This window comes from Vanellus vanellus (genome assembly GCF_965231255.1).
Source record: "Vanellus vanellus genome assembly, chromosome: 5".
Classification (NCBI taxonomy): Eukaryota; Metazoa; Chordata; class Aves; order Charadriiformes; family Charadriidae; genus Vanellus; species Vanellus vanellus.
The window spans coordinates 21,537,890-21,549,593 of NC_138910.1; the positions used below are offsets into that span (position 1 = coordinate 21,537,890).

Here is an 11,704-nt window from a genome sequence, read left to right on the forward strand (position 1 = left end):
TCACTCTATGCTAATTTAAATGGAGAAAATAAAGCAGCATATAGTCGTGCAATTATCATATAATTACCGTATTTGTCTAAAATGAGTACAGTGGATTTTAAGTTTAGATTTATGAGGCAGTTAGGTACTCACACTGAGTGCATACATAGATAAAATTAACAGCGTGCATTAAAGTAACAGTAGGAACATCCCTATGGAACAGTATTCCCACTGTTATAACAGAATCACAACTTTGAAATACACCTCCTTTTCCACATATGTACACAGGAAACAAAAATCCAAATGTTTTTCCTGTGGATCAGGCACTTTATGTTATAAAATGTTCCCAATATTAAGTTATTTAAAGAACTTAATAAATCTAAAGCATTCCAGAAGCAAACAGGTGTTTGGTGTTGCTGCTGAGTTACGGTAATTCTGAAATGCACTTTTTTTCCCCCATCTAAACTCCATTGAAACTATGGATTATATAAACACTTGGTGCTGCAATTTGAATGCTGGTTGTTGAGCTCCTTTAAGCATTGTAGATAGAACCAAATCTTTCTGCATGCATCAGACATTTTGGAGACAGAGGCATGATTCTGATCTCCTGTATTGCTGAAGCGCAGTGTTAATTCTACGAGTCTTAATTTACTCTAGATCTGAGAAGCCCAAGTCTGACATGTGATGATTTGGCTTGAGCATGCACAATGTTTATTGTGTATCTTAGATTTTTGGTCTCATTTGTTTATTGGAATGAGAAATTTGCTGTTGTTGAAAAACACATTGATTTGATCAGATATAATAGTTAAGTAATAAAATTCAAGTTTAGTATTAATTTAAGACGTGTAAGTCAGGGTTTAGGGTACATAACGGCAAATGTTTGGAAATTCATTCCAGAGCTTAAATATTTTCCCTGAAATAGCAACGCGTGATTCTGCCATCTAAAACTCTTACTTGATCTTAAAAGGTATAAAAGGTAACTGAATCTTGAAGTTTAAGGTATTTTTTCCCCCTGAAAATGCAGATGGAATGTCAGGCTGAAGCGAGGCACGTGTAATCTATTGCAAGATTGGTAAAGCTGCCTGAAAGATAAATTTACATGTAGGCTGTCAGTATCTGTCTTTGTCCTTGCTCTGAACCAGTTATGATGCTGAGAAAAACTGGATTATGAATGCGCCATTCTCTTAGTAAAACATCACCAAACACCATCACATCTTTAAAATGCTGGTACCATTTGAAGTCCTACCAGTGAGTTTTGATCACTGTTGCTTCGTTGCTCTTTTGTAAATTTTTTTGACCTTGAAAAAGGGATTGAATGTAGATAAAAGACAGATATGATTCATCTACAAACGTATAAGAGCAAAAAATATTTACGAGGTTAAAACAGCTCTGGGATAAATAGCACGGCTTTAATTTCTCCATCTCTACAAATGTGGATACAGTATTCCAATGAAACCTGTGATAAATGGGAGCTAACAAAAAAAAATCTGGAAAATTGTGGGCTTTTCCTTTTTTACATATAATTCTCTCTAACAACTCTCCTTGCTCTAGTCTTATCCCCCACCCTCTAAAAAAGTTTGCATTTCTAGGACCTCTGCTTCAGTTCTCCATCACTTAATGTCTTTTTTTCCATAATGAAACAGGGAAAATGGGAAAAGAAACTGTCCTGGTTTGAGGTGAAACAGGACCAGTTTTGTTCAGCAACATTGCTTCTTAGCTAGGCCTCTTCTAACTACTGAAATTAACAGCATATTAGAGAGAGAGGCAGAGGAGGGGAAAAGAGGGGAGCATCTGTCGGCATCTGTGGTCCCCCAGGTCACCAGTAGCCAATTTGGCCTAAACTACGACAGAAACATAAATGTGTATCACCATAAAAAATTAGTGGAAAATCTGCCTAATATGTAAGTTGTCTAAAAGCAAAATTATGGATAAAAGGAAGGGGCGCTGCTTGAGTTTTTCTGTTTTTTGTATGTTTAAATGCAAAAATATAAGTAATGACACTTCTTAAAAAAATAACATTAAAATGCATTGGACCACTTGCATTTAGGCTTTCTGATGAACAGATAGATTGCTTTTAGTTACTACTTCATAAATCATTTCATGAAACACTTAACTTGATGTGCTGATTCAGTTTAGGACTGGTTACTATCCTGTTCTTTCATAAGCAATAGGGATTTGCATATTTATTTTATTATCCAGTGTGAAGTAGGAAATACGGGCTACATGGTAAGGAGCCTGACCCTCATCGGTCTTTCTGAGGGACGTGGGCAGGAGCCTCGTTACCAATTGTAGCTTCACCATCCTGTGTAGTTCTTGGATTTTAATGAGGAAATGCAATCAAGTGATACTGTTAGGTAGGGTAAGGCCGCAGAGTAAATAAGCTTCCGTGGTAATTGTAGCTTTCATTAGCATGCTGCCCCTTCGAGGGTAGCAAGAGCAATTTGGGGGTTGTGTTATGTTTATTTATTTCATCCTGGTAAATCAATTCTGTGCATGCCTATAAATAAGTCATGTTTTTCATCTGTGCTGCAAATCAGGATAAATTGGTCTGTGCTGAGCTCTGTGCTGTTGCCAGTTCCTGGGTAGCTGGCCCAAAGCTGGCCCAAAGCTGGCCTGCGGATCTGCAGCCCCCTGCCATGGAAGTGCTGTCTGCTGAAAGCAGCAGGTGCTGCTGTGGCATCTCTGCAACCCCTGTCGCACGACCACACGAGCTGTGGAAGGACAGGCTGTCAGACCAGCACTGGGGCTTACATCTCCCTGCCGGGGGTCGCAGCTGGGGGAACAGGGCTGTTTTTTTGAACCCATCTCCCTGGGCTGCCCGTGAGTGGGGGCCAGGGCTCCTCCAGTGCCCGCGGGCATCTCCCACCTAAGGGGCAGCTGGCTGGTACCTCTGGGAGGATGAAACAGGCTGGCATTACGGTGGCTTCAGCAGGAGGTTGAGTTTTTTTGAATAGGGATCTGAATTTGATAATGAACTTCTCAGTGATTTAAAATCTCTTCTTTATTAGAACTGAAAAAAGTCTCCTTTTAACATATTCATGCTATATTAAAAAAGTAAGCTGGATTGCAGGTGTTTCTAGTTGTACTTCCTAGGCAATAGCAATCTCTACGAAATGTCGTTTGTGTGGCGGTGAAAGGGTATAAAAAAAAATGTTGAAAGCCACAAAATGTATTTATTAATTGTTTTTAGTGTGGACAACAAATGGTAGGACTCCTTACTTCCAGCATGAACTGTGACATCTGAGCAGGCTATTCTCAAGCAAACGTTTTTGTCTTCAGGTATTTTACTGAGGAGGGAGGGAAACCTTATGACTCTGGGGGGACTTGGAGTGCTCGCAGAGATGCCATTGTTTTGCTCTCTTATAGTACCAGAATCTTTATTGAACCATTCACTTTCAGAGTAGCCCAAGGTTTAACTTTGTAGCTTTCAATTAAGTGGCTCGGTTGTTTACCATTATGCCCTCCTCACCCACTTTCATTTCTAAACAAACATCTTTTAAGAATAAAATGGGAAAGTGAAAATTGCAGGGTATTAACCTTCTCATCTCAGCTCCCCTGGAAAAGACAGAATAATCAGAGATTTGATAAAGCAAAATATCATTATAAATATAATTATAAATATCAAATAAAAAAAGTACCTTGGCTTGAAAGTGTAAGCCACATACCTTCACAGCAGTGATTTTTAGGAGAGCACAGGGCAGATAATTAATTTTGTCCCAGCAGAGTCTTCCGGCTGAGATGTCGTTGAATGGTCATAAGGTGCTTACAAGTCAGGCAATGCTATGGGAATAGGCTAGCTGCTTAGTTTCTATTCATCACTGTCTCGGTGACAAGAGTGCCTTGGGAATTGGATGGGTACATACTTGTTATTAAACCCACAGCTCTTCTGTCAGCCTTCTGGAATAGTTTTCAGCTTGGAATTATAATGTGAACTGAAAGGGATTTTTAGACATATTTATTATGATGCCAAGTCACTACAGCCATAAACTCCAGATTTTCTTCAGTGTTAAAAAAAGAGAAGAGAGTCAACATTCAATTTTAACACAATCGGGATCTAATTTTAGGTCATAGAGTCATAGAATAGTTAGGCTTACTGTGGTCTGTAGCTGTATGCAGTCATGCTGTGATAACACCGTGTACCTTTCCTTCGTATGCCTTTGTGTTGAGTATACAAAGGTATGCACGCACCAGGTGAGTAGGGACCTATGTGTGTGTAATTCTTGCTGGCCAAAAGGATGAAGTTATTATTGGAAAGACTGGCTGTAATTTAATACGCACTTCAAATATCCTACCTTTTGGGGGTTAGTTATTGAAAGTACCGAGACGACTACAGGCTTACAGAGGAATGATTTGGTACACGTGTTTTGTCCGTCTTCATAAAAATCAACCATCTCATTCTATGATACTGTGGTCACTAAATATGGGAATTTGAAATATTAACATAGCTGATGTTTTTGACAGATTTCTTAAGGAAATTAGGCTTATGCAGTTATGCTTTCTCTATGATTATCATATTGTCTGATATATGTCATATTTTCCTTATTTTTTTTTTTAACCCATTACCTCATTTCAGCTGAGCTTGAAAGAGAAGTAGTAGATCTTCTTCAAGTATTGTGCAAATGGGTGGTGAGATGGAAAAGAGACTTAGTTCACAGCAGTGAAAAAAAATAATTGCACAATGACTAAATCCCTGATTATCAAAGTAACCGCATAGAGGAATGTATTAAACACCACGACCCTGGGGAAGACCATCAGTGAACCAGACCCCTACTGTGCTTCAGGTAATCCCATCCAGAAGATGCACATCTATAAAGAATCAATTTCCATTCGTTTCTCAGAATATTTTTTTTGTAAACTTGAAATGAAATTCGACTTGTATTTTCTAGCTGATAAGGTAGTAGCTTATTTTTACCTTGTGCTGTTCTTAGAAGAGAAGGTGAATTGTCAACACTCTACATATGTGTCAGTGGCAGGAGGAATCTTACTAGTTGTTGTGTTGTATAAGTTCACTATTTCCTGCATTCAGTAATTTGTTGTGCATGATAGGTTTTTGGGGTGGGTTTTTTTGGTGAGTTTCCTGCATCAGTGTTTATTGTTGAAATAATTACTGCTAAAAATCTTTAGTGTTTTTTAAACATATTGATTTTCCTGGTTGAATAGATATACCGTGTATGGTGAAAAGTCAAAATGCTAATAATAGAACCAAATATTAATTTTACTTCTTTTATTTTTAAGTGTTATTTTTTTGTGGGCCTGAATGCCTACTTAGGACTGTCCTGGGTGTGCGTTAAACCTGCAAATTTTAACATATGTTGGTTGTGCGTTGTCCTTGATTTAGAAAGAAAGCTTGAATTATTATAGCCATAAAGCTATTTTCGAAGATAGTAGTTTCAAAACATCACAGCTTTCCAGTAGATATTAATAATTTATATTTTCCAGTACGAATAGTTTTATTGACTCTATTCTCCAGAGAGAAAGATGCACTTAAACATCTTTTTACTAATTTTGGCTTCATTTTAGGCCAAGCCTTGAATGAAGTCATGATTTTACTCTCATGCCATGGAGCTATGTTCATTTCATTGGTGGCAATTGAATGTTGGCTCCTAGTGACCAAAACTGTTTTTGTTTATAGGGGCCTATTTCCTACACTCTTCCTCAAATATTTCTGCTAAAGAAAAAAATAGGTTTTCTGGTATTTTTGAGCTGCTATTTAGTTTCTACTATTATCTTTCAGCTTCCCATTCGAAAAAAGTCACAGAGTAACCTTTTCAAGAAGTGATTTTGGCTACCAGAGAATCCAGTCTATCACCAAGTTGCTACTAACCGCTGTGCCAGATATTTATTTGATGTCTTAAAAATGCACACAGCCCTGTGAGGGTATTAGAGAATTGGGTTAGTGATGTTCTTTCTAATTTTAACATTTATTACAAAGACAAAACCAAGATGTTACAGGAGATTTTTACAGTTTTTGGTATTTGAAAAAATAAAAAGCCCATCAACCCCAAATCTTTTGATTGGTTGTTTGTAAGTTGTGAGATGCAAAGAACCAAGCTCATACTGTAAGTTTTAAATTACTTGTCATTGAAGTTCGAAGAACATGATCTGACCATTGTAGTATCAGGTGCTCCATACCAGTTTCCGTGTTCTCCCTCACTGAGAATCTGGGGATTCCTGGAGCTCCTAGATCTGTGTCAGTGCCTGCATAAGCATAGGAGAAGGTATTCCTTCAGCTGTGCCTTTTCTTGGGTAGACGTGATAAGACAAAGGCATCGGGTTAGACAAAATCATTCACCAAGCTGGTATTTGAACGCTGAATTAAGGAGAGGAAAGTTGAAACGGTCTCTATTAGGGAACGTGCTGAGCATGCCTATTGTATAATGCTGCAGCAATACTAAAACACAAATGGCTGCTGGCTGTGCACAGACAGTTCTTTAATATCTCAGGATTTGGTGCGTAATAAGCTAAGACCTTTTCTTCATGCTACCAACGTGATGAATTCTTATTAACAATATTTGTTAAGGAATATTAAACATCTACATTAAACATGTGTACATAATTCAAGTTTACCAGTGTGTGACAAAAGAAAAACCTGTGTTAGAGCAACAAAATTTGCAGAGCTAAGCCATGAATAATTGGCAAATAGCATCAGTTTTGCAATCATATGACCCTTTACTGTGTATTTGTTTTGATATCCAAAGCAATGTATATTTACACTTCAGAGATGGCTGTTGAAGCTAAGAATATATTTCACAAGAGTACTGCAAGTGGTCTAACTGTATTAGGGCAGCATTCTGCTTCGCAAATTAGTTCTGCTGAGAAGCTGGGTATATTAGTAGAACTGATCTGCTTCTGCTGGTTGTGCTGGATTGTTCGAAGTGAGCTGAGCTAATGCAAATCCTTAGCTATATGTTCAGATATATAGCACAGATGAATACCTGCTGCATTGTAACACTCTGCTTCAAGCGCGCCTGTATTTTTTTATATCTGCTTTGTTTAACCTCCTATATAACTGTCCTCAGTGATCATGACAGCTCATGGCTTTGCTAGTTCATTTATATTTCTCTTAAACAGTGAAGGAAACTTGGAATTCACTGTTTTGGGATCAGAGTCCAACTCCTGTAGGAAAGGAGGTTTTTTATAACTGTTTACTTAAGCCTTCAACTTTTCTGTCTCCAATTTTACCTATTCCATTGTGCTCTTATTCAGTCCTTATTGACGTTCTCAAAAACTGACTAATTTAGGCAAATTTGCACATGTTCAGACACATCTTTGACATTTAAGAGATGTCTCCACTAAAAATTCCAACCCTTTTCCTTAAAGTTCTTGGGAGTGAGAGTGCTTTTCAGCCACTGTAGTTGAAAGATTGCTTTTAATTATTTTTATTATTTTTAGCACAGATAAACCATTTTGTCTCTTTTCACTTTTTAAATATTTTTGCGAAGTTTAAACATACGTGAAGGTACATATGAAACCTGCAAATGAGATGAGAGAGAATGGGTAAAAAGTGAGAGAATAAGAGCACGCTCTTCATGTTCCCCTTTCCAGAAGAACGTATTTAGAGGTCAGAGTAGCCAACATAATTGATTCCTGCCAGAGGCAGTATGAATTTATATCTTTACCCTTGACTTGACTTTTAGCCTATATTTATTTAGCCATTTAAATTGTTGTAGCCATTTCTTTTGACCATCCCCTTGGCAGTCTCATTGTTGACACTTACACTTCACTTCCTCCGCGTTTGAAGTCATAATGGCTGGAAATATTTTTGAAATAAAGCATGTAGGCTACAACTAAATACTGTGTCACTCTAATTCCAAGTGTTAATGCTTTCTCAGTTAAAGCAAGCATTGTGTAGTATAAGGTATATTTCCTGATAGGGAAGTTCTGTCTAAATATTTAAATTGTAATCTTGACACTATTTTAGCTGGGATATGCAAACATACTGTTTTAAAGATGCAATTAAGGGTGTTAAGAGAGCCAAGTTGATTTTAAGGTGGCCCGAAGATAAATTAAAGGAATCCAATTGCCTTTTATTGAAGGGGAGAGGGATCAATGTTCAGAAAAAGAATTTTGAAAAAGAACAAGCCAAGCTATCATTCCCCCAGAGATCCTATTATTTAATGTATCTGCTTTGTTTTTCAAACATTTCCTTTTCAAGTGTTTTAGAATTGATCAGAATCCCGTTGTGTTTGAAGACCAGGCAAAATTACAGTGCCAGCAGAGCTCATTCACTGATGTGGAAGTCCAGCAACATACTGTAGGGAGGAGCGTGTGTTCCCTAGCAGCGTTGAGATGGCTGTAAAATACCCTGTCCTTCCAGCTACTGTCTTTGAGCTGAACTACTTTTTTTTTTTTTTTTTTTATCTGGTAAGGCTAGGCACTGGCTATTGAGGACTGCAGGTGTTTTACATCTGCATAAGATTTCAGGATTAATCCCTAAGTCACATCCCCTTAATGAAGTAAGAAGCCAGTCAATTAGAGGTTAGATGCTTGAGAGTTAAATGTTTTAATCCCCAGTATCTGGTTGGTTACCCTTCAGTGTGGTACCACAGCTCAGCTGTTTGCTATCGAAGCTCCCTGTGCTTCACAGTCCAGAGAACAGAGCATAGGTCACTCTTTCTCTTAAAGCATCTTTCTTGTAAAGATCTGCTGCTGAATGGGTTTCCTGTAATTTACACAGTAGTTTAACAGCTAAGGAACTGGATGCTTGAGAGCTGAATTTGTTGTTTAGTAATTCCTGCTTCTAAACTATAGCTTAGCAGAGAGCATCTTAGTCCTCTGCTTAGGTGGAGACCATTTCACTGTATAGAAAATAATGCCAAGATTCATAGTCCAAAGGCAGTGCGCACAGGTAGTATGCCAAGTGCTGTACTGTATTTACTAGCCTTCGGGTACATAAACAATCACTCATGGGTTTGGGCTTGGCCCAACCTTTCCGTCCCTTTTCCTTCTCAACATGCTCTGCACTTGTGCTCCGTTTTCCTTTTGTTCTTAGACACCTTGCTTGGAAGAACACCAAGTTTCAGGCTCCCAGGGAGACCTGGACATGAAGTTATTCAAGCATCTCAAATCTCTGTAACTTCTGGGTGCGCGCAGAAGCGGCCTTTATGCTAAAGGAACTTCAAAGTGAGAAAGTGAGACCCTGAAAAAACTCATATGCTTTTGAAGATGACAGTTTGGTGACAGATGGGCAGAGCCTTCTAGGAAAGGGGTTTTGATCAGAGGAGCGGTCAAAGACAAGGGCACTGGAGTCATTTAAAAGTTACTGGTTTCTCAATTGAAAGCAGCTGTTTCTCAGTCCATAGGCAGTAATCAGCCATTTGTATGCCCCTGTGCCCTTGCAGGGGGTAGACTGAGCAGGTGTAACTGTGACTGGTGGTGGTCGTACTGTGTTGCGTGGTAATGTGTACCTGTCAAGACTACACATCACGCCCCCTGCCTTTGTTTTCCAGCCCTAGGGAATCTGGCACCAGTTCTCAGAGCAGATTCAAAATAACTGTATCGGGGACCAGTGCTCCCTGTATGTTACTGTCAAGAGCTGGATACCTTCTGATGGGAATCCATGTCTTGTTCTGGGAATCTTTAAGCCAGAATTGGGAAGAATCTGTTGGAACAGTGACTGAGTGCACAAGTGTTTTCAGACCTGCACAGTTTTTTGCCCACTTTCTCTTCCTTGTTCTGACTGATGAACACTTTAGTTACCGCATTAAAAGCGCGATAGTGTCAGCAGGAGGCTGTGCTGCTTTGGGGACTTCCCCAGAGGCAGGCTGCTAAGGGTTGCACAGCTGTGAAATTGGGAGCGTGGGCAGTAACATGCCGGGTGCTTTCCAGCAACTGCAGCAGTCAGATAGAGTCCTCAGCTTTGGGATGAGTAACTTGATGCTGCAGTTCCATTTGTGTCTCCATCGCCATTCCCTCCCTGCATAGCCCCCCAACTATACAGGCATTTCCGAATTCCGGACAGGATCAGCAGATGCACTGCACCTCCCTTGTAAGATAATCCTTATTGGGGGTTGAAACAGAAATACCACTATAAAACAGCAAGAAGATCTTGGTGACATTTCTTCAGCTATTTCCACTTTGTGGGGAGTGCCTGTATGTGTGAAGTTCTGTCTGGTACAGCATGCTGCTAGACACTGGTGTGCTTCTGCTGCTGTTTACTGTCCAAAACATCATAAAGACTAAAACTGCTGTGATTTTGAAGGGTCTGTGGCTATAGTTTTGGGAAATGTCTTTTGTTGTGGGCTTTTTCCCCCAGTAAACTAATATGAAACTTGTTGCCTCAGGAGAGCAAGTCAAATGAATTTATAAGAGGCTGTACGCTGTCGTATAGCAACGTTCCAGCCTTATGCTTAGGGGAAATTGACTGCAAGGATGAGGAAGCAGAGCCATGTATCTGCAGTGGCTGTGGCTGGATTTCTCATCCCATTGCTTTCCACTGAAGCGTTAAATACTGACTACTGCTGGGGACAGGATATTAAACTTGGTGCAATCGTGTATGTGCTTCTCAGAGCTTTTGCTTCCTAAGAGGTGAATGAACTCCCTTATTATAAAACTTCTGTTCTAGTCCTTGTAATTAAATAATGTCATAAAAATGTTGTATAAAGTATCTGTAATTTCTAGTTTTGACTTACAAAGGCAAGTTTAAACCTGCCCATAACTCCCTCCTGCTGTGCTTAGGAGCTGGCAGACAACGTAAAATGCTTTGTCAGCAAAGCAAAACACATAATTAGAACTAACTTTCTGTTGCACTGGGATGAAACCGTGAGGTTCTTGCCACCTCAGTCCTAGGACTTCCTGTAGACAGACTTCAGTGTTTGCTGAACTGTGATTTTGAATTAGTCCTAGAGGCTCTGTAACCTGGTGAGTCTATCAATGTTTTTAATTTATTTTTTTTTAGCCCTCAGCTTCATATACCCACCCTTATCCTGTTCTAGCTTCATTTAAAGCCAATAGTTGGTTGTGAACCTCTTCACACTGTCGCTTTGTTTTTTCCAGGAAGGAAACTGCTGCTGGGGCTTGAAGAGAGCTATAGGATGTATAGGAGACATGGAAAATACTTGGTACTAAACCAAGTGTGAGCAAAGATACCAGCGTATCTACTGAAGTGCTGTGCTTACAGGGTCAGAACATAGCAGCTGCATCACTGAGACTACCTCTATATTAATTAAAAAGATAAAAAAGGTGCAGGCTAAGGACAGTGTTCTCTGGCTTCTGCTGCCAAGTGGCAGGGTACTGTTCATGTCCACAGTGGCTAAGTTGTCAGCCCTCTGCCAAAATCCAGGTGCCCTCATCCAGCCTGCCTGCTGGGAATGGTTCTGGCACCTGCTTCATCCTGCATTATCCAGGAAAGTGTGAGGTGGCGCAGGCCAAAACTCTGAAATGTGATAATTGTTAAGCAGTATGGCCAGTACTGGTGTCTCTGCCTTAACCTTGTCTCACTTACTAGTAGTCATTTAGGCCAGCATATGTTAGCTTCCTGACTGATACTTTTTTTTTTTTTTAAACATACAAACAGAAATGTTGATTGGGAGGGGGCTCTGGAGGTTATCTAGTCCAACTTCCTGGGTGGAGCAGAATGCAGCTGGCTCGCAATTAATGGGTCCTAAAGGTAGCTGCAGGGATGTAAAAAGTTCTTTTTCAGTGAGGAATGCAATTTTATTTTTTTCTTGCTTTCAGTGGGGTTTGACAGAACCCTGTGTTAAGTTGGTAGTGCTAGGTTGTGTGT

At 39.6% G+C, this 11,704-nt stretch overlaps 1 protein-coding gene; it reads right to left on the reverse strand.

Moving 5' to 3' along the window:
- Positions 1 to 11,704, reverse strand: part of LOC309672013 (sodium channel protein type 1 subunit alpha) — a gene marked incomplete at both ends in the record, with an annotated part of 554,434 nt that overhangs the window by 239,851 nt on the left and 302,879 nt on the right.